Consider the following 23927-nt stretch of genomic DNA (forward strand, 5'->3'; position numbering starts at 1 on the left):
GTCAAGGCTGCAGTTGTTTCTGAGGGATATTCAACTTCAGCAGCGGTGAGGTGTGATGGCTCGAGGTGAGGGGGGCCGTGACTCTGGCTAGGGTCGATAACCTAACAGGTTATGAGCCGATTGCTCTCTCTCTCTCTCTCTCTCTCTCTCTCTCTCTCTCTCTCATAGTCACTCCCCTCATCCCATTTTCTTTCATTCTTCAACACGTCCAAAGAACCAGCCGATATACTCGTATTTCTATCATGTACATAATCAAAACGTCTTCACATCATATGTTTCCAGTTAATTACAAAGTAAGTGGATTATTGACGTGTTTCCTGTTGTGGTTTAGTCTCTAGAATCATTGCTCAACGCGTCTTGTGTCTTTATTTTGTATAGCGTTATCTTGCAACTGTTCTAGTCTTGTTTAAAACAGATGTGTGGCAGGTGCGTGAGGACGGAGAGGAGGACCTGCTTCTCTTATTGCATGGCATAAGGTAAATATCCCTCGATTCGGTTCATTTCTGTGATACTGAGGTTCTCTTAAAAGAAGAGTAAGGCTGTATGTGTGCAGGTTTTACTACCATGATTATTAATATATGAGTAAACGCACTAATCTTTTAATATGCTGCGCAATTTTCTCCTTAACCTGCACACGAACATGAAGCCTTACTCCCATGTGGCATATGAAGGGAATGGCATGTTCTGCCTCCTGTTCTTGTGTTTAAGGGACTATCTTGTTTCTCTTTAATGTTGCTTTTAGTCGCATGCTCAGCAAGATTATAGTCTCCTCATTCCATCAGCGCCTCGGTAGCCTTTGTCAAGCCCCTGTTATTATTTCTGTAGACATGTGATTCGGTTACTAAGGCTACATAGTTTAGTGCACAAGAGTAGCCAGCATTTATTTACCTCGAGTCTGCCTTGGCTATTTCAGACAGTAAAGGGTTAAACTTAGTTAGTAATAGTGGTAGTACTAGTTGAAGTGGTAAATTATTCCCCCCTCGACCCCCTCCAACCAACCTAATGGACCCTCCATAAGGTGAACTAACCTAACATTTTGTAACCCTGTAACCCGGGGGGAGGTCTTCGTACCCCCTGGACCCTCCCATAAGGTAAACTTATTATTAATTTCCGACAGGGTAAAATGGGGCTAGAAGTGCTCCAAACAGTGAGATGTACCCTGCGAAGGGCTATAGTTACATACGGTGTATTGGTTGAAACAGCAATAAAACCGTTGGAGTATTAGATAAGGTGAGTGTCCCTTGTAGGTGAAAGGTTGGTAAGGTTTACTATGTGGTTTAGTTGATGAACCTTTGCGGAGAGAGAGAGAGATGGAATAGTGTGAACAGTGTTTAGGTAATTCTGGGGAAACGGTTGGTAGGCTTGAGGGTCGGTGGAGGATAACTTAGGGATTGGTTAATGGTCCTTTGCAGAGAGAGAGAGAGAGAGAGAGAGAGAGAGAGAGAGAGAGAGAGAGAGAGAGAGGATGCTGTGTGTTACGTAATTATTACTCTCGCTTTAATTTGTTCAACAAAAAAAATGATTCGATAGTTAAGGAAAGGAAAATACTTTGACTATAGATGTTCATGCGATAAAAAAAAAAAAGTAATAGAAGAGCTGAAATATTAAGTATGAAGAATGAAGAAATGAAGAAATACTGATTTTAGCACTGTAGCCTAGTGTTGCAGTTGTAGTTTCTTTAACTTTGCTTTATTCTAAGTTTCATTTTATAAATTACCATGCAAACTTTTAATGTATTATCTTGCCATAGTCTGCTGTCATTACCACAAATTCTATAATGAAGTAAAATCAGATCGCCCGGTACCTCCCTTCGTCACCCCGTGCCTCGTCTCCACTTGCTGCATCATAATGGCCGCATCGCTGCAGCCAAGATCGTGTCCTGCCGTAATCAGAGGCGCCAAGGTGCACGCCCGCTCTGCGTTTTAATTATCAAGTTTTTCCATTTTGAATTTTCAGAACTTTTTTCCTTAGCCCGGTAGCTCGCAAACTTTTAAGGTGTTGTTTCCCTATTTCCCTTTGATGTCGTCATTAAAACTCTGCGTAGCGTAATTTCAATAAGCACTTAGAATACTAAATGCAGTCTTAATTTCTCGTTTGCTGGGCTGGGCAGGAACAGCGGCAGAGGTGAATATGGAAATCACCCAGGAATCTGTAGGTGTGCGAATGGCAGCCTTTTCCGATTAAAGGAAAGTTAGTGTTCAGCGGAAACAAATATTACTATAGTTAAACGTTGCAGCAATTAATTACGTATGTACATGGCGATATATTTCCTCATACATGTAGGCCAAGGCCACTCTCGTAAAATATGTAATTAACTGCATTTTTTTTTTTACTTGAGCTGCTGTTATTGGTAATGTTTATTTTTGCTTCAAGCCGTTACGGAGAGAGAGAGAGAGAGAGAGAGAGAGAGAGAGAGAGAGAGAGAGAGAGAGAGAGAGAGAGAGAGAGAATGTATGATCGTTGCCATTCCTGTAATTTCTATAAATGAGCCTAAAATTGCTTAACGAGTTGTTTGTATCACTGCCAATTAGTGTCGAGTGTTTGTTTTTGTGGTTTCTCGAGTTTGATTATAAACGGTGACCAGCAACACAGTAATGATACGTGGAGGTGAGTAATGAATGATAGTATCGCTCAGCACATCCCCTAATTGATATAAGTGGCAATGTGTACCTGTGTTATGTTCATAGGTCGCCTGGTGTGTCTTCCTACCGTGTTTACTCTTCGCCCAGCACATGCCGCGGGTCCAAGGCGCAGCTGAGTGAGGAAAATATTAAAAAGATCTCCCTCCCTCTTCCCTGTCATGTTTTCCGTAGAAGTCTTGAGGAACTGTCAAACTCGCGTCAAACTCTCGTTTATAAGTATGTCGGAGAGTCTGGGGAAAAGAGGAAAAAATCTACATATTAAGAATTCTCCTGATATTTCTGGCGCTATCAGTGTATGATTTCCAGGCGTGTCTAAACCTCTACTGTTGGTACGTGTAGTTTTGCGTGTGATCAAGACGGTGTATATTCATTCCTTATCGCAGTTCACCTGAAGGAAACTTTTTTTACTTATACATTACTATCCCTGCTGTTAGTTTGTCTAGTTTTGTGTGTGATTAAGGCTTCATATGAAACATAATATATTCATTCTTTATCTTACTCCATCTCATTGTAACCTGAAGGAGGCTTTTGCATATACTTCACTACCTGTGCTGTTATTCCATGTAGTAATTTTGTGTATGATCAAGGCGGGTTACGTACCATATCCATTCTTTTCTCAGTTCGTCATTGTAATCTGGAGGCGGATTTTGCATATATATTGCATCACCTCTACTGTTACTCCATCGCCTTCCCTTTTTAAATCACTCAATCACTGCTGTTATTCCATGTAGTTGTGTAGTTTTATGTGATTAAGGCTCACGTATATTCATTCCTTATCTCAGTCCACCTCATTGTAACCTGGAAGCAGCTTTTGCATATACCTCACCATCCGTCTCCCCGATACTAACGAGATATTTAAACTTCTTAATGACTTCGATCCCCTGGACCCTCAGTCTCATTCTAGATGCTGATTCCTCCATTCTTCCTCGCACCATAACTTTTGTCCTCATTATATTTGCCATCCAAGTCCTTCAGAAACACGTAACACAGACGCCTGCCTCCTTCCACGAGTCATTCTTAAGTTATTATCCAGTCATTCCTGGGTAAAGCTCCGCCACTCTCGCTGCTTATCCGGTCTGGTTTTAATGGTGGATCTACTTAAGACGGGGATTATGATTAGTTCTTACCGTGATTTTAGTGTTCGAGGGAAGGAACGCCAATTATCTTCCTCTAATCTTTGTTATCGTGCTTCTTTCTTTCTTTCTTTCATTCATATTGAAGTAAAGGAAGATAGTTTTTAGCACGGTACTGAGATCATGCAAATTGTGTGTTGCTATTGCTATTTTGTTATCGTCGGTAGTAGTAGTATTAGTATTTGTAGTAGAAGTCGTTTTTTGTGGTCGGATATACCTTTATTATGAATGAGTTTCCTTCTGTTACCTTAAAATCCGTCAAATTTAAGTCACTTTAGGTTCCATTTCTTCTTCTATTTTTTATTTATTTATTTACTTTTTTTTTCACCAGATCCCCCAGTGAATCAACGAGTCAGTAACCCTCAAGGAGAAGCAATTCTTTTTCCTTGAAGCAAAAACTGGGGCGTCTGGTCAGTGCACTCACACCTCACACTCCTTCCTCTCTCCAAATCCCCGTCTCACCTCCGTTTTCTTTCTTCTCTGCTCCTTTGTCCGTTTTCTATAACTTGTTTAAAATGCAGTCACCAATGGTCTTGATACAGTGTTACTTAGTTGGATTCTATAGATCTTTGGGGTAGTTAGTATCAATCTTGACTGCGGTTAAGTTAAATTGGATTTGTTTCTTCTTTATTCGTTCAGTCTTCTCGTTCTCCTCCTCTTTTTGCTCTTTTCATTGTACTTTCGTTTTCTTCTTTTCCTATTCACCTTCCTATGCCTTGTCCTCGCTGAACCCATCTCCTTGCTATTCGTCTGATCTCATCTTTCCAAGCAATTTTTTACCCCCTCTCGTGTGAGGGATATGACTTAAAATCCCCTCAGACTTGCCATTCTTTCTGAGGTTTCGAGAGAAAAAAAAAAAAAAAATCCCAAGAGGCAGCTCACGTCCGCCGAGGAGCTGGAGGTGGGCGAGGTGGGCAGCAGGCGAGACTGGCTAGCTGGAGTAATTCCCCGTCAGTAGTATTAAGAGGTGTGCCAGTCAGGAGTCCGTGGATGGAAGCACGCATGAACGCTGGTCCAAATCGAAGTCTCTGTTTCCCTGGACGCAATAGCTCGGCCCTCATCCGAAATGCCCAATTTGTGGAGAGAGAGAGAGAGAGAGAGAGAGAGAGAGAGAGAGAGAGAGAGAGAGAGAGAGAGAGAGTGTTAGCTGATATCTCCTTCCTTCCTCCCTCCCTTCCTGCCTTCACTTTCCCTCCCTCCCTCCCTCCCTTCCTCTCCTTGACCGCACAGTTTGCTACACATGTAAGTGGTCGTACAGAGTCCCTTCCCTGTTCCCTCCTTATCTCTTGCACCTTGAAGCTTTTGATTTATAATTTTTTCGACGTTCATTGCCGTCCTTTGGTTCTAAGCATCTGATCACACTAGTGTTTTGTATTCTAGGACGGAGAGAGAGAGAGAGAGAGAGAGAGAGAGAGAGAGAGAGAGAGAGAGAGAGAGAGAGAGAGAGAGAGAGAGAGAGAGAGAGAGAGAGAGAGAGAGAGAGAGAGAGAGAATGAACAAAACTACGATGAATAGATTAAATACTTTTTAACTACACCATGGAAACTTTAGCCATGTCACTCAAGGGTGAAATAAACGTGAAATGTGGACTCTGTCTGGCCAGGCCCGGAAGGCGAGGTGGCGGAGTTGCTGGTGGGCAGGACGGCTTGCTGAATTGGAGCGGTGGTGGCCTCACTTGGCTCCTGGTGTGTGTGTGTGTGTGTGTGGTGTGTGTGTGTATATGGGGTTAGGGGGTGTGGGGGGGGGGGCGGGTTCAGTGACTGGTAAAAGCCACGGCTGAGTGCTGGCACACTACCATCTCGCTTACCTTAAAGAATTATGATAACGCTTTTATGTAAGTCCTTCATATATATATATATATATATATATATATATATATATATATATATATATATATATATATATATATATATATATATATATATATATATATATATATATATATCAGAAAATAACTCGGCTTGCAATGGAGGTCACTTTTAGAATTGGTTTGGGGATTGTGGTGACTTGCGATCAAATTTCCTCTCGTCGAGTGGAACAAGTTACCGTAACTTTCTACAGTTAACAATCAAGAGTAACATTTGCTGAACATGCGCTCATACCGGTGACCGTACAGCTGAGGGCAACGGTGGCGCTCCTTAGGCAAACAATGTTTGCCTGGCTGCGATCATGTGGAGTGGTGCAGTGCGGGCTAAGCAGCACATGATGGCCCGTTGGCATCCCAGGGAGCAGCAGCAGCGTAGCGTCTTGGAAATCTAGGCGTTGAACTGGATGGAAGTGAAGTCTTTAGTATATGGAAGGTATTTTATATATTTCTAAAGTAGTTCGGTTTTTTTGTAACTCTCATTGTCTTCCATGTGACAATGCAACAGCGTGATGGTGATGTAACTGTGAGAGTCGTGGTATTCATGCTTATACGAATGGAAATCTTGGTTATCATTGGTTTCATGCACACTGACTAGCTTTGACTGAAGTGAAACAAATACTTTCATACCCTACCATTCGTTCCACACTATCACAAGGTGCAGGCTTGCTTTGACTAATGAAAAGAAGTCAGCTAAGGTAAGCACCATTCTGCTGGCCGCTGCCTCGCCCGTGAAAGCTAATTACTTTGAGGGATCCTTCGCTAGTGGGAAAGAAATAATTGTGTTTGTAATTTTCTTGTGTTCAGATATCATGTGTCTGTATCCTTTATAATCGAGACAGTCCATACAATGTTCACACAGGAGCGGTCTAGTGTCATGTAGCCAGTATTAGTTCCTGCACTCCATGCGCTGTTGGTCCGCCCTGTCATCCCTGTTCAGCCCTCTTGTCACGCTCGCCAACGACCCATTGTCCCTAATTCCCATTCGCATTCTTTGGCCGCTTGTTCTCTCCCCATAATGCGTCCTCATTCACTCCTCCCCTCCCTCTCCTCTCTTCCCCTTAAAACCTTAACGCCCCTTAAATCTTCCTTAAGTCTTCTCCACACGATTCTTAACTTTCTCTCTCCACTCTGCTTAACCTCCTCCTTCTACCACTAGCACCTCTTCGCCACTTCAACTTCTCTCTCTCAGGCTTTCCACGAATTCTATCCCTTTCACCAGTGTTAGCAAAACTTCCTACACCTTCCTCGCTTCCCTTCTCCAGGTCGTAATCAGGCCACTCGCCTTACCCTCGCCCTCTCTGTAAAAGCCGGCAACTCAATAACACGTTGAGACTGTAATATCCCTCTTTGCTGGGAACTCAATGTAGCAGTGCTAGTCTACCCAGTTAAGGGTGCGGCGGGAAGGTCGCGGTGGGGGGGGGGGACGGGAGAGAGAGAGAGAGAGAGAGAGAGAGAGAGAGAGAGAGAGAGAGAGAGAGAGAGAGAGAGAGAGAGAGAGAGAGAGAATCCTAGCAGCTAATAGAAGGAAACACTTTTTAAAGTTTCCTCTAATTTTCACTGACAGTTTGTTACTATATCATTATTTTACCGCTTGGACTGTCACAGTACGTAAATATTTCCAGATATCGTACATATATATATATAGAGTGGTAGATGAGTGGAACGGACTCAGTAATCATGTAGTTAGTGATAGGACACTAGAGAGCTTTAAGAGAAGATTAGACAAGTTTATGGATGGGGATAACAGATGGAAATAGGTAGGAGTGTTTCATACAGGGACTGCCACGTGCAAGCCTGGTCGCTTCTTGCAGCTTCTCTTATTTCTTATGTTCTTATGTTCTTATATTATTGTTTCAGTTCTCGTAGCTGTTTCATTCTATTGATGATGCAGAATCCTTGGTAAATTATCACCAGCATTATACAACCACCACCGAAAAACCATAATAACCTGTACTAGAGCCTGGTAAAGTAGTGGAGTTAAGGCTTCGAGACATCTTTCATCTTTTCTACCGTCATGCAGTTATTGATGTTCAGAGTAATGGCGGTAATGATGCTGGTATGTAAGGAAGCAAAATACTGGATCTGATTTACGTAGATAATAGTAATAATAATAATAATAATAATAATAATAATAATAATAATAATAATAATAATAATATAATTCATTGTATCCCCTTGTGCCTGCCAGGAAAGACTCACAAACTCTGGTTGGGTAATCATGCACTGCCAGGCAAAATCCAGAATATTTGGAATTTGTTGCAAGTTGTCGCTGTCAAAAGTTGTGGCAAAGTTTCGCAAGAATGCAGATTGCAGGAATTTCGTAATTTGTTGGGTTTCGATTGTAAACCGAGAGTGTTACAGGCCGCTGTTATTTAGCTGCGTCCACACGATGGAACAGCGCCCGGCAGCCTTAAGTCATTACCTGGCTAAGTGTGTTGGGCACGTTTGTGTTGTAAAGGCGACGGAAATGTTCCCTTGGCAGTAGAAATGAAGTTATATTTCTTCCGGAAAGATTGAGAGGCAGGATTTCGTACGCGAGTTCGCGTGCCTGGCAGTATGGTTCTCTTCCTCTGTGTGTGTGTGTGTGTGTGTGTGTGTGTGTGTTTAGGTATAATCAAAAGCCCAATTCGAGCAATTATGCATATGCCAAAGCCGCCAGTGAATGTTTGACTGCTGTGTGAGGATAATGTATGCATGCGATTCTTTCTGTTTTGTAGAGTAGAATTTGCTTTGTGATACTTTGATGAATAGTGAGATTATACGATTCACTTTTTATTTCAATGAGTCGTGCTGACCACTATTTATCATCATTTCAAGGCAAGGTACCCGTTCTTTTCTCAATATTTTTAGTAAGTAAACAATTTCCTCCAAATAAACAAGAAATCAATGGTGTTTCCTTTATACAAACCGCATCTATCGAGTACTTCATAATCTGCATTTATTGATTGATTGATTATTGTCATTGTTAAACCACAAAACAAATAGGCGAAATAGGATTAAGTGGAAAATATAAATCTTATTAGATATAACATATCAGTGAAACATAACACATAATCACCACTCTACATATAATTACATGATATAAAATATGAAAATTCACCAAGCATGCATTTCGACTGTAGTGATCGTGATACGGCAAACTTCCTTACGTCCTACGTGAAGCCGAAGCAATTACTGATTGTGATTTATCTGAAAAATTATAATGATGCAAGTTGACAAGTAAATGAAGGTACGCACGACTTGTATTGAGACCTGTATGAAGCAGCTTGTCTTTAAACTGCATGATGTGACAATTGGTGAAGTGTTGTATTATTAAGAGCATATTACATTCGTGACGTAGCTGTACCTCTGCTTTCCTTACAGCTGTTCATCACAATCAGACTAGGCAGCTTTATTGATGAGGAAAATAGGTGGAAATAGGTAGGTATGTTTCATGCAGGGACTGCCACGTGTAGGCCTGGTAGCTTTTTGTAGCTTTCCTTTTTCTTGTGCTCCTGTGTTCTAATCAGCAGAACACAACAGTCATAATTAACTTACCTTCACTTATACAGCTGTTCATCAGAATCAGCAGCAACCATAGCCAAGATTTAAGCTACCTCATGTGAACAGCAGCAACACAGCCATACAACCACCGGAATCGTATACCTAGTAGTAGTTTTAACCAGTACTAGTAGTAACCTATTCTAATTGTTTACTGTAGTTTATATTGCTGTGAACTGGTGATGTTGTTGGTAAGGGTCGTGCAGAGTTATGTGTGGTCGTTAAGGCGTGATAGTTTGGTGGAAGGAGTGCTTAAAGCAATTCATGGGTTGTTCCGAAACTTCGAATCATGTATCAGACGATGTCAGCTTGAGCTTCCTGTGTGTGGGGTGTCTCAGTTCGCGTGTAACCGCCGCCCTGGTATGGTGTTGAGGTGTTATCGTGTTACTGGTCAGGTTGGGAGGTGTTGCTGTAAACACTATTGCGTATTCAAACGTTGTGTTCACGGGTTAAGTGCAGTCTGTTAATGTTATGAAATTAGCTTTGTGTACCTGTTGGTTACGTGGATCGATGGTGGTGGTGGTGTGTGTGTCACTTGGTTACGCGTGTGGATAGCGGTAGTGTGTGCTAACGGGTTGTTCTGTATGGAGGTTGGTGGCGTGGATATACGTGCGGATAGCGGTAATGAGTGGCAGTGGGGTTATCTTATATGGTTGGATGTGCGGATGATCGTGGTGGCGTTGTTGTATGTACTTTCATGTGTTGGCAGTGTTGCGCGCTCTATAAATGCTAGAGCTGGTTAACAAAATAGTTTATTCGGCATTAGGTGCGTGCGAGTCCTGTTTACCTTGTGACAGTAGTATGAAATTATGAAACGTCACGTGGGCGTTAGAGGGTGTGGGTTTATACAGTGTGGCGTTCTTGGACTCGGAACCACTTGGCAGGTTATCGTTTAAACCTTGATTGAGGCCACTTTTCCGTATGTATCTTTGGTGGTCTGATGGTAGCGTCATTGCTCGGATGTTCAATGAAATGCCGATTTCATTGAACATATTATTAATATGCATGTTTTATAACTAAAACATACATTAATATAAAGATTATTGACACGAGTGGTTATATATATATATATATATATATATATATATATATATATATATATATATATATATATATATATATATAGTTATATATATATATATATAGTTTATATATATATATATATATATATATATATATATATATATATATATATATATATATATATATATATATATAGTTATATATATATATATATATAGTTATATATAGTTATATATATATATATATATATATAGTTATATATATATATATATAGTTGAGGTTTTGTATCCATGGTAGCAGCTGTGGAGCCGGTGGCGCTGGGGATTGAGCGTAGCTGTAAATTTCCTACAATATAGTTTTAAGCAAGACTGATATAGACGAGGCTGTTGTCGCATGTTAGAAGGGTTTCGACTGGAAGTTTACTGGAAGTTTGATGATACTTAAAAGGTGGTTTTATTAGTGAATTTAAACTTTCATCAAATACAACATGTAGAAAAATATAGAAGGGGACAATATTAGGGACATACAGGGCCAGATCCGTGTTGATATTAGTAATACAACATATTTCAGATCACGTGGGAAGACAGTGAGTGGCCTCCCGTCTTCGGCTGAGTCGAGGAGGCACGGAGAAACTGGCTTCATGAAACTGTCCCGTCACTCTTACCGAGTGTACGCTAAACGAACGGTCCTATTACCTAAACTTTTCTTGATGTTTTTGTGTGTGTGCTCTTAAATGTAATGAATGGATATAGGAAAAAAAATAGCCATAGTCTCTTAAATTTTAATCCGTCATATTTTACTACAGATTGGTCCTGTTGCCGTTGACACAGATGATGCACTCGTGAAACTACTACTACAGTGAAACTACATCTACAGTGAAACTACTACCACTACAATGTGTAAGGAGCTACCAGCGGCTGCCGCTTTTATTCCTGTGCACACGTGGCTGACTGGGCTGTTTTCCGAACAGGAAATTGTAAGACTCGTGGATTAGCAGTGTTGCTGATTAAGGAGCAGTTTGTTCTTAAGAGTTCGAGAGACTCTTCCTACTCTTCCTTGATTTTTTTTTTTAATGAAAATTTACACGAGAATTTGTTGCATGTTTTCTCCGTAAACACTTAGAGGTTTAAATAAAATTTGAGGTTTAAATAAAATTTTTTTTTAAGGTTTTTTGAAAAAAACAGTGTATTTCCACCTTTCCCCCTTTCCCCCATTAAATCGAGATTTTGCTGAATCTCCGGAGACTCTTCGAGGTATCTCAATCACACTGTAGAAATTGAATTAACACGTGTATTTAAGATTTTTTAAATGTGCAAGATGAAAAAAAAAGTTTACGAGGGTAATCTGGTTTAGTTAGTCTCAGCGCACCGCAATCTATTACCAACGAAATGACGACCCTTTACTATCACCAGTCAAAAAAAAAAAAAAAAAAACGACTGATGCCCGAACGGAAAAAAAAAACCGTTACAGCCTCACGGGGGTGATCGGAACTGAAAAATAGTCGAGGCAGTTCCTCAAGATTCACACCAAAACAGCCAAGGTGCATCAACCTTAACGTCTGCTCTCCGCACATCTGTTCTTTGGGATGGATAACTTGAAAGGTTTCTTCCGTGGTGTCCAGGTGCCAGCAGGATGAAGCAGCAGTAGTATATGCTCGTCCCTAGGTGGCTCGATAAATCTGGGAACAATAATAATACAATATTAAAAAGTCAGGCTCTTGTGTCTCCCGGGTTATTTTGTAGTGTAATGATCTTGAGGGATGAAAGAGCAAAACTGGAAAAGCTAATTAGACAGTAAGAATCTTAAAATATATTCTTAGTACTACACAATATATATTCTTAGTACATATTCTTAGTAGTCAATATATTCTTAGTACAAGTTATTAATTAGTACCTCTCAATAAACACATTATTAAAAGGTAATAATAAACACAAACCCTAAAAATATATTAAGAGGTAATAAACACAAATCCTAAAAATATACAAATACCAAGCATTAAGAGCTAATAAACACAAATCCTAAAAATATACAAATACCAAGCATATTCTGCGCGTAGCGTAGCTTTCTTTAGTCCCGTGCCGGCCCTCTACGTTGCGCTTGAATGCAACTGTTATACTAAGAGGAGAAAATGTTAGTTTCATTTATGTATATGAAATACCACAGCCTCGTTGAAGGAAAACTTTCCATAATTTAAGCGAACGAAGCTTCAGCAATATATCAGAATATGATAAAGTACAACAAGAACACACACCTCTCTCTCTCTCTCTCTCTCTCTCTCTCTCTCTCTCTCTCTCTCTCTCTCTCTCTCTCTCTCTCTCTCTCTCTCTCTCTCTCTCTCTCTCTCTCTCTCTCTCTCTCTCTCTCTCTCTCTCTCTCTCTCTCTCTCTCTCTCTCTCTCTCTCTCTCTCTCTCTCTCTCTCTCTCTCTCTCTCTCTCTCTCTCTCTCTCTCTCTCTCTCTCTCTCTCTCTCTCTCTCTCTCTCTCTCTCTCTCTCTCTCTCTCTCTCTCTCTCTCTCTCTCTCTCTCTCTCTCTCTCTCTCTCTCTCTCTCTCTCTCTCTCTCTCTCTCTCTCTCTCTCTCTCTCTCTCTCTCTCTCTCTCTCTCTCTCTCTCTCTCTCTCTCTCTCTCTCTCTCTCTCTCTCTCTCTCTCTCTCTCTCTCTCTCTCTCTCTCTCTCTCTCTCTCTCTCTCTCTCTCTCTCTCTCTCTCTCTCTCTCTCTCTCTCTCTCTCTCTCTCTCTCTCTCTCTCTCTCTCTCTCTCTCTCTCTCTCTCTCTCTCTCTCTCTCTCTCTCTCTCTCTCTCTCTCTCTCTCTCTCTCTCTCTCTCTCTCTCTCTCTCTCTCTCTCTCTCTCTCTCTCTCTCTCTCCTATATAATCGTCAAATGAAGAAGAAAGAAGTTAAGTGTATGCAATATTAAATTTTGGGACACAAAACAACTCAGTTCCCAAGGGGACGACGGAACAAAGTTAAGGCTTTGTCCTTTTTATAAGGCTCGCTACATTTTATTTCCTTTTTTTTCCTCGTCAGTGTTTGGAGTAAGTACCATTCCAGGTTAACTCAAGCACTGATGCCTTACACAACCTGCCTGATTCTGTATTTCCCCCTACTATAACTTGAACTCTTTCACGAGGGACCTTTCAAAACATTTGCTTCTCTAATGTAACCCATAACTAGCAAATCAAGCATCTTCATTTATAATCAAATGATGCAGCGCGCAACCATCAATCCCCGCTGGCTCGTCACTCCATCCCCACCTCACGCCCCATGGTTTGCAGGGCGGCGCCTCAAGGGGTCGTTAGGTGGGTCATTATATCACCACGTGACGTCATCAATCATCAGTCAATTTAACCTGCTCCTGGAAGTGATTAGAATTGTCAACACACCACCCCATCCCTTATCCCCTTCTGGCCATGCACACACACACACACACCACACACATACACACACACACACACACACAACGTTGGTTTTCCTATTTACTCTAAATCCATCCTGTTACTTATACCTCTCTCTCTCTCTCTCTCTCTCTCTCTCTCTCTCTCTCTCTCTCTCTCTCTCTCTCTCTCTCTCTCTCTCTCTCTCTCTCTCTCTCGTTTCTTCCAAGTATCTCGTTCTCCTCTTCCTCGTCCTCCATCTCCTTCTTACCTTATTTCCTCCTCTTTCACAAAACAGAATTTCCTCTCAATGACTCGTTGCTTCTATCTTCCCTTCCTCTCATTACTTACTCCTGCCTTCCCTCCTGTCCCTCTCCCCTTCTGTACTTCTACCGCTCCGGAGTTACGTACTATTTCTTCTTCTTTTATAACGCCATTCCATCACTCCTAAATGTCAACGCCTTACCTACGCAGCAATCCATTTTCTTTCCTTTCCTTCCATACACACACAGCCACAACTCAACTGTACGAATTCCCAGTATCACCTCTTCTGCTTGTCACTATCCATGTCTTCACGTCTCTCTTATTCCCTCCTTCACCGCGATCTCCTCCCTTCGGTTATTCCTCTCTCCTTTCCTTCCTCTTTTTCACCCAACGCTTGCTCCCAATCTCTTCCCTCGCCATAATTGTTCCCACCCTGTTTGGAGTGCGAGGAAAATGACGTAATCAGCTGAAATTAATTGGGGGTGCTCAGTGAGTCGGGTGTCAGCGCGGGGAGCCATGAGTCATCAGCCGGAGCGGTGTCAGAGAATATTTGTCAGGCTAATGGTGTAATCTGATCGCCGGGGAGGCAGGAAGGGGACATTATGTATGCTAGCGGGGGACGGCAGAAGCCATCGATCCCGCGGGGGCAGCAGAAGGTGGTGGTGGTGTTGGTAGTGGTGGTGGAGGGGGTGACGAATAAACGGAGGAGGAACACAGGTCGTTGAGGAGAGGAGTGAGAGAGAGAGAGGGAGAGAGAGAGAGAGAGAGAGTGAGAGGAGGAGAGAGAGAGAGAGAGAGAGAGAGAGAGAGAGAGCGCTTTGTGTGGACGAGAAGTAGGAGAATATCATATTCTGAAACACTTGTACACAGCACCTCCATTAATTTCCAAAGGCTCCAGTTGAAGTTACACGGTTTTTTGTTTTTTTTATAGATTTTCTATGACCCTAGTGACAGATTAAAAAGATTATTACATTATTAACAGAATAAACAGTCTTGAGAATCTGGTCAAGCATCTCTGTGCCTTGTGAAAACCTGTCGTGGTTTCTGAATACGAGCCAGAGAGGAGAAAGGAAAGGGAAAGGGATAGGAAAAACATTCAGATACAAAAATATAGACATAGGAGAATAATAAAACGGTGGAGGATAATACAGGTGATGCCGATGATGATGATGATGATGAGGAAAGAGATGACATAGGATAGTTTTGTTAGCGGCGAGGAAACGCCAACCACGGCGGGGAGAGAATGTGGTGGTGTGGTGGTGGTGGTGGTGGTAATGGAAAGAGGAGGAGCAGCAGGAGGAGGAGGAGGAGGAGGAGGAGGAGGAGGGAAGCGATGATGATGAGGAAGAGGAAGGGAATGGAGGAAGGCTTAGTAGGATTTGAGGAGATTCTGTGCGAGAGAGAGAGAGAGAGAGAGAGAGAGAGAGAGAGAGAAGAGAGAGAAGAGAGAGAGAGAGAGAGTAGAGCAGAGAGAGTCGAGAGAGAGCGAGGAGAGAGAGAAGCACTAGGGACCATGATCTAACTGGACTGATGGACTGATAAACACCAAATTAAATCTCTCTCTCTCTCTCTCTCGTCTCTCTCTCTCTCTCTCTCTCTCTCTCTCTCTCTCTCTCTCTCTCTCTCTCTCTAGCCATTGTACCATCCCTCCTTCCTTCCTCACTTCGTAACCTTCCATCATCACCCCAGCCTCCTCCTCCTCCTCCTCCTCCTGCTCCTCCTCCTGCTCCTATTCCTTCATCCTCCCTTCCACCATACAGTCTTAACGTTCCCTTTGTGTTCATCCATCTCCCCAAATCCCGGCCTCGCATCACCTCAGCCTTAGTGGAACCCCGAGCCCTGGCCAATCTTGTAACCAATTCCCTCTGTAACATCCCTCCCATTTCCTCATCTCCTTTTCCTCCCATCCGCTCATACCCTTGTCCTCTCTCTCGTCTCTCTCCTCCTACTCATCACGCTGCTTTCCTACAAACCTCTACCTGTCCTTCACTTCTTCCTTCCCGCTTCTTCCTCTTCCTCATCCTCCCATTCATCGTCCTTTCTTTCCCCTTTCTTCCTCCCTTCCCTCATCGCCTCAAGCTCCCTCTACCACCCTCGGGAGAACTTTTCAACAAGACTCTGGAATTCGCTTATAGAAGACTGAGGTGGAAAAGCTGAGCTGAATACGGAATGCTGAGTCAATTTGGACAGATGGCTGCGAGAGATGGGGTCTTTAGTAGTACCCCTTGCATGCCTCACCATACCTCTCTCTCTCTCTCTCTCTCTCTCTCTCTTGGATCGAGGTTTATGCATATCTACTTTTTTTTCTTTTCTTTCTTCTTTCTTTTCTTTTAATATCTTGTTTCAGAAGACGGATAGAAAAATGTAATAAAAGATTCTCTCTCTCTCTCTCTCTCTCTCTCTCTCTCTCTCTCTCTCTCTCTCTCTCTCTCTCTCTCTCTCTCTCTCTCTCTCTCTCTCTCTTTCTACCATACTCCTTTTTCACCACCACTTTGTTTTTCCTTCTGACATTACGAAGGCCGAGGCAGGAGAACACATCGCTTCCCGCTGGACTGGCCGGCTGGACGGCTGACGAACGGAACGCAAAGCCACACCGAAACGTAATGAAACTCAACTCGAAACGCAAGTTGAAAAGAGTTCGAAGAGTTACCGCTTGCGTTTTCTGTGTTACTACTAATTCTTCTAAGCCATTGTATGTGCGTGTGTGCGTGTGTGTGTGTGTGTGTGTGTGGTCCACTGCCTGATGGAGAGGCCAGGAGAGGGTGGAAGGAGAGTCGGGGGAAGTGGGAGAGGGAAGAGGGAGAGGGAAGAGGGAGAGGAAGAGTGATACGCACCGCAGGATGGAGGAGTGGGGTGAGGGTGGATGAGGGTGATGGAGGGAGATAGAGTGAAGGGGAAGAGAGAGCGGAGGAGGAAGGGAGAGTGGAGGGAGGGAGGGAGGGAGAGTGGAGGAAGTAGGGAGAGCGGAGGAGGAAGGGAGAGTGGAGCGGACGAGCAGGGGAGAGCAAAGAGGGGTCAACGGAGTGAACTGAAATTAGAAAATGCCTTAGAGATTAGTTTAAATTTTTAGTCTAGTAATGACACAGCTTTATTTCTTTTTAGCATCTCCACCAAATACGGTGGTGAAAAAATTTTAGTTACCAGAACAAGCAAGCTCACCACTTACATCATTGCTTCACCTATCATGTAGTTATATTCTTAGTCTAGCCATGTCGCAAGTTTTTCTTCTGTATTTTTATCAACATAATAAGCAAGTGAAAAAAATATTAGGTAGCTGAGCAACGCCTCTAAAAAAAAAAAGATAAATAAATAAATAAAATAAAATAAATAAATAAGATAATAAATGAATAAATAAATAAACTCATCATCTACATCGTTGCGTCATCTTTCAAGTCATGTTAAAATATCTAGTCCAGTTACCATGAAACTTTTTTTTTTTTTTGCATCTGGAACTAATACGGAAGTGAAATATATTAGAGCAAAAAAAAAAATAAAAAATCTACACCGTTGCTTCACCTTTCAAGTCAAGATAAAATTTTTAGTCTATTAGTTATCGTGCAACCTATTTTTTTCTGCATCATCACCTAATATGCACGTAAGTGAAAATTATAACAGTTAATACGAAAAAAAAAAAAAATAAGCCCAAAACTCACCACCTACATCGACGCTTCGGCTCTCAAGTTAATCTTCATTATTATAGTGAAGCTGCCTCCACCACGACGAGTATATGCTTGATGCATTTTTTCATTATCTTCATCTAATATGCAGATGAAAGTCTTACAACTAATAGAAAAAAAAAATATACGTGTAAAACTCACCGCCTACCTCGTCTCTTCACCTTTCAAGTCAATCTCCATTATACTGAAACAACTTCCACCACCACGAGGATTTCCGGGTGCTTAATTTACGTCCAGGTTCAGCGACCCCAAAAGCCTCCAGAAACTAAAGCGGTAAAGGGAGATGCACGGTTCATGCATAGACTCATTCTAGACTCATTCATGTTGTTCCGTTGCTGCCAATAACTTCGAGCTCCTTCCCTTTACTGAGTTGAGGCGAATCCTTTTCGAGGGCAGTGATCGTGGGGATAAATGCGCATAATCGTATGATCCGGCATAAATGGAAAGATTCAATATAAAGGGTATTTGTGTGTTATCAGCTGTCCTATGCATCATATTATTTTGAAAACCAGTATGACCTGCTGGAGTGAGTTAATATCATGCCTTTATTGTTTTTTTTTTTGTTATCAGTTGCCGTATACATAATATTTTGAAAGCCTATATGATCAATCAGAGCGAATTAGTGCCATGCCTTCCTTGTCTTTTAGTGCTTACGGTATCTTTAGTATGGAAGAGCAAGTGTGTTTGAATGATGAACAGTAAAGTAATGAGTACCAGAAGAAAGAACATAACATAAGGAAATAAAGGAAGCTGCAAGAAGCCGTCAGACCTACACGTGGCAGTCGTTCATGGAAAAGACCACAAATATAAGTTGCATTAACTCGAAAGAACATCCCCTTACTCCCACGTTACTTATCCCGTTAAATGGCGTTAGGTGGGAACTTCAATAGCGACGAGGGTGATGGTGAAATGTAATGAAGTGCATAATGAATGATGATGTGAGGATCTGTTGTGCAGGAGCGTCATTTAATAATAGAGAGCTGTTCTGGACGGTGGCGTGGCGTGGCGTAGCGCGGTGGTGTGTGATACAGAGCTTTGTGGTGAGATGAGGTTCTGTATCACTCGCGTGGGGAGGAGAGGCGCGCCATGATGCAGAGCTGTGCCGTGTGATGAATGGGATGACCTGCGTGGTGAAGCGATGTGTTGTGTGGTAGTGTGGTGTGGTGGGAGTATGTTATGTGATAGTGCGGTGGCTAGAGTATGTCATGCGGTGGTGGTGGAGCGGTGGTGGGTGAATTGTGGTAGTGTAATGAATGTTGTGGTGTGGTGGTATGTGATGCGGGAATGTGTCGTTTGGTGGTTTGGTGGTTGGTGATGCGAATGTGTTCTGTGGTGGTGTGGGGTGTTGGTTGTGTGTGTGTGGTGGTGTGGTGGTTGTGTGTGTGTGTGGTGGTGTGGTGGTTGTGTGTGTTGTGGTGCTGTTTGTTGTGATGATAGTGTTGGTGTGTGATACTAGTATGTCATATAGTGGTGTAATAGTGTGCTGTATGTAGTGTGGGGTAGTGGTGGTGGGTAAAGAATACTTATACCACAGTTCATAAGTTTGGTGCATGGTGTTGACAGCAGCATTCCTCCACCACTGAAGAACCCTCGTATAATTTCACAACAGGAACACATACAGACATACACAGACGCCTTGCTTTGTATTTCCCTTCAGATTTCATCGCAGATCTGAGAAACAGAAATTCCGTTCATATTCACAGAGGAGAAAGAGGGAGAGAGGAACGGGTACATGTCACGACACAGGTTACCGTTCCTTGCCTGCTCCTTCCTGTCTCTACCTCCTTATCCTCCTTACCACCTGCTCTCTTCTTTTTCCCACTCCACCCTTCACATTGCTTGCATCATCCACCTTACAGTATCACCACCCCAATTATCACCCTACATCACCATGCATCACTCCCATCACCACCCATCGCCTCATCACCATACGTCAACCTCCATCACCGTCATCACTTCACCATGACCATCATATCACCAGCTCTGGCTAAGGATTCACTGCTGCTATTGGTGTTTGGAGGGTTTCTCTCTTTGCCTCGCTGGGTAGTCAACTCTCTTCATGTTTTTAAGTATATAGTAAAATCACCCAAAAACGGTAAAAATGAGATAAATGCAAGAAAGGTTAGTTCAATCGCTATTCTGGTCATTGTTTGTGTAGGCAATAAAAGAGAATAAGAGATGGATTGTGTCTTCCAAGTTACACAACTATTTAATGAAGAGACTGTAGTACAAGTAATTAAATATCCATGAAGTTGTACGTGATATGAAATGAATAAAAGTATGTGATGAAGTAATTCTGAAACTGTTGGTGAGTTCAGTTGACTTATTCGTTAGTCTAAAACCATCTATTTCTTTGGGAGAGACTTGAAAACATTATGATTGTTATTGGTTCTGAATGTCAATCGCCGAAAACTGAGAGAAATTGTACACGAGAGGAATGACAATGGTAAATCACAACTGAACATGTGTGGCATGAGCATATCAGTACTCGGATTACTGATTCCCGAATGCTCATGTTGTTTGGTCCAGTTAGGCAAGGCTGGATGGACAGACGTGTGTGTGTGTGTGTGTGTGTGGGGGGGGGGGAGGGGGGGAGCAGATGTCATACTGATAGACTAACACATACACACAAACACATATGTAGATGGACAGACTGGCAGATAGGTAGATGGATGAGTGGATAATTGACTCAGTGATGGATGGCCAAACTGTCAGTCTCCTAATGAAAATAAATCTGAGGCTCCTAACAGAAACGCATCATGGAACAATCATCGCCACACAGCGATATGGTGAATTTCACTTCATGACACAGAAAGAGTGCAGGCAGTGAGAACACTGCGTACACTCTTTCTGTAAGTATAAGCAAATGTGCATATAGCTTAATGCTAGAAAAGATTTTTTTTTCAACTTTTTAAATTTATTTATTTATTTTCCTTTTACTACACCATTATCAATGCTCATAATAAAAGTCAACTCACAGACAATGAAATAAAACCAAAATAGTGTAAATAGTACGAGTATACTACAGTTGTATTATCATCAGGTACAACACCGCAGGGCTGCTACAGTCATCATCAGCCCCTATGAGGAGGACTAATCAGGACTGCTTTCAGATTAAGAATACTATAGATTCTTATCAACGCAACACCTGAAGCAGCCTCGTTTTAACACAACACTTCATCACACGACCATGGCAAGACATCCTTAATCAACCTTACGCACTTTACTCTTACTGTCCATCTATCAATATTATGATCTTACTTAAACTTATCTATACTTATCTCTACTTACTATTCATTATCCAACCCCCTGAATCACGAAGTCCTACGCTATGGTCTTGTTTTCTTTACTTATTTTCACTCACCTCTATCCTTTACCCAACCCTCCTCAACTAGTCAGTCCTCCATCTGGATAATTCAAAAGGCAACATCAACATCTTATCCATCCCCACATTGTTGTTGCTGCCATCGCTGTCCTATCCCATTCATAGTGCGTCCCCGCCCCATCCCCACAATGGAACAACTCTAACAATTTGCAATGCTGTCTTCCCACATTGGAGTCTCACAATTCCACACCACACTCCCCAGACCGCCTCGGAATCTCCCCTTTACTACCTTGCAATCCTTTCTAGAATCTGTGCTCCTCTACCCAAGAACACGAAAACAACATTTATTTGTACTACTCCGCGCTTTGCAACACTCACTCCCCAAATAGTGTGTGTGTGTGTGTGTGTGTGTGTGTGTGTGTGTGTGTGTGTGTGTGTGTGTGTGTGTGTGTGTGTGTGTGTGTGTGTGTGTGTGTGTGTGTGTGTGTGTGTGTGTGTGTGTGTGTGTGTGTGTGTGTGTGTGCGTGCGTGCGTGCGTGCGTGCGTGCGTGCGTGCGTGCGTGCGTGTGTGTGTGTGTGTGTGTGTGTGTGTGTGTGTGTGTGTGTGTGTGTGTGTGTGTGTGTTCCATTTTCCCCCCTGTCTTTTACATCTTTTTTTTTTTTTTTGTTTATGTAGGAAGGACACTGGCCAAGGCCAACAAAAATCCAATAAAAAAATATGCCCACTGAAATGCCAGTCCCATAAAAGGGTCAAAGCAGTGGTTAAAAATTGATGAATAAGTGTCTTGAAACCTCCCTCTTGAAGGAATTCAAGTCATAGGAAGGTGGAAATACAGAAGCAGGCAGGGAGTTCCAGAGTTTACCAGAGAAAGGGATGAATGATTGAGAATACTGGTTAACTCTTGCGTTAGAGAGGTGGACAGAATAGGGGTGAGAGAAAGAAGAAAGTCTTATGCCGCGAGGCCGCGGCAGGAGGGGAGGCATGCAGTTAGCAAGATCAGAAGAGCAGTTAGCATGAAAATAGCGGTAGCAGACAGCTAGATATGCAACATTGCGGCGGTGAGAGAGAGGCTGAAGACAGTCAGTTAGAGGAGAGGAGTTGATGAGACGAAAAGCTTTTGATTCCACCCTGCCTAGAAGAGCAGTACGAGTGGAACCCCCCCCCAGACATGTGAAGCATACTCCATACATGGACGGATAAGGCCCTTGTACAGAGTTAGCGGCTGAGGGGGTGAGAAAAACTGGCGGAGACGTCTCAGAACACCTAACTTCATAGAAGCTGTTTTAGCTAGAGATGAGATGTGAAGTTTCCAGTTCAGATTACAAGTAAAGGACAGACCGCGGATGTTCAGTGTAGAAGAGGGGGACAGTTAAGTGTCATTGAAGAAGAGGGGATAGTTGTCTGGAAGGTTGTGTCGAGTTGATAGATGGAGGAATTGAGTTTTTGAGGCAATGAACAATACCAAGTTTGCTCTGCCCCAATCAGAAATTTTAGAAAGATCAGAAGTCAAGCGTTCTGTGGCTTCCCTGAGTTGAAATGTTTACCTCCTGAAGGGTTGGACGTCTATGAAAAGACGTGGAAAAGTGCAGGGTGGTATCATCGGCGTAGGAGTGGATAGGACAAGAAGTTTGGTTTAGAAGATCATTAATGAATAATAAGAAGAGAATGGGTGACAGGACAGAACCCTGAGGAACACCACTGTTAATAGATTTAGGAGAAGAACAGTGACTGTCTACCACAGCAGCAATAGAACGGTCAGAAAGGAAACTTGAGATGAAGTTACAGAGAGAAAGATAGAAACTGTAGGAGAGTAGTTTGGAAATCAAAGCTTTGTGCCAGACTCTATCAAAAGCTTTTGATATATCCAAGGCAACAGCAAAAGTTTCACCAAAATCTCTAAAAGAGGATGACCGAGACTCAGTAAGGAAAGCCAGAAGATCACCAGTAGAGCGGCCTTGACGGAACCCATACTGGCGATCAGATAGAAGGTTGTGAAGTGATAGATGTTTAAGAATCTTCCTGTTGAGGATAGATTCAAAAACTTTAGATAGGCAGGAAATTAAAGCAATAGGACAGTAGTTTGAGGGATTAGAATGGTCACCCTTTTTAGGAACAGGTTGAATGTAGGCAAACTTCCAGCAAGAAGGAAAGTTAGATGTTGACAGACAGAGCTGAAAGAGTTTGACTAGACAAGGTGCAAGCACGGAGGCACAGTTTCGGAGAACAATAGGAATGACCCCATCAGGTCCATAAGTCTTCCGAGGGTTTAGGCCAGCGAGGGCATGGAAAACATCATTGCGAAGAATTTTAATAGGTGGCATGAAGTAGTCAGAGGGTAGAGGAGAGGAGAGGAACAAGCCCAGAATCGTCCAAGGTAGATTCTTTAGCAAAGGTTTGAGCGAAGAGTTCTGCTTTAGAAATAGATTGTGAGATCTTCAACTGAGGCACAAATTCTAACCAGATACTAGATTAGTTAATACCAACACAAAGCATCATATTGTATCAGCATCACTACGCAAAATTTTCCTCTACATGTCAATCACTCGATGCTACAATATACTCATATTTCATATTATGATGGCTGATTCCTTCAATTTCCAAATAACACCACTATACTCCTGACGGAGGAGATATATCAAAAGCCGTGAGAGTAAAATGATGGATTGAGTGACGGATAGGTGATGTAAACAGCCAGTAGAGATGAAGGATGCCCAACGTTACCCCATCTAAAAGGGAAACTTGGTCCTCATCAGTTAACATATTCCCTAACTTTTTTGTCCAGGTCTTCGTCTAAAGAATTTTGTATTAGGAAAGAGATCCCTTCGTTCCCTTTATCTGCCGTCGTTCACTAACAAACCTATTCTGGAACTTTTTTCTTGCGTGTCTCAGCGCCTAACTGAACCTATTGTGTGACCCCTGGTGAAGACCTCACGTCTGCTCCTTAGGTTGCAACAGAACAGACCACTGGTAAAAAAAAAAAATAAATAAATAAATAAATAAATAAACAAATAAAAATAAATAAATAAAAAAATAAAAGTAAAGATAATAATGTTTCTCACTACTAGGCCCATGCCAAACGTT

General features: G+C 42.3%; 2 long non-coding RNA genes across 5 annotated transcripts in view; one reads left to right on the forward strand and one right to left on the reverse strand.

Moving 5' to 3' along the window:
- On the forward strand, positions 1-11253 carry LOC135106591 (uncharacterized). 4 transcript variants are annotated; one of them, XR_010271377.1, is made up of 5 exons: positions 51-65; positions 416-476; positions 4107-4185; positions 10776-10890; positions 11011-11253. It is a non-coding gene; the product is annotated as an uncharacterized LOC135106591 (long non-coding RNA). The 4 variants fall into 4 exon arrangements; XR_010271376.1 differs by lacking the exon at positions 4107-4185 and having other exon boundaries at positions 1-65; XR_010271378.1 differs by lacking the exons at positions 51-65; positions 416-476; positions 4107-4185 and adding an exon at positions 6053-6075.
- Positions 11254-11611: 358 nt separating this feature from the next.
- LOC135106598 (uncharacterized) overlaps positions 11612-23927 on the reverse strand; it is a 57849-nt gene continuing 45533 nt past the window's right edge. Inside the window, exon 4 of the long non-coding RNA XR_010271380.1 lies at positions 11612-11883. This is a non-coding gene — a long non-coding RNA (uncharacterized LOC135106598). The remainder of the gene's footprint in view (positions 11884-23927) is intronic.

The sequence above is a fragment of the Scylla paramamosain genome, chromosome 2 (genome assembly GCF_035594125.1).
Source record: "Scylla paramamosain isolate STU-SP2022 chromosome 2, ASM3559412v1, whole genome shotgun sequence".
Lineage (NCBI taxonomy): Eukaryota > Metazoa > Arthropoda > Malacostraca > Decapoda > Portunidae > Scylla > Scylla paramamosain.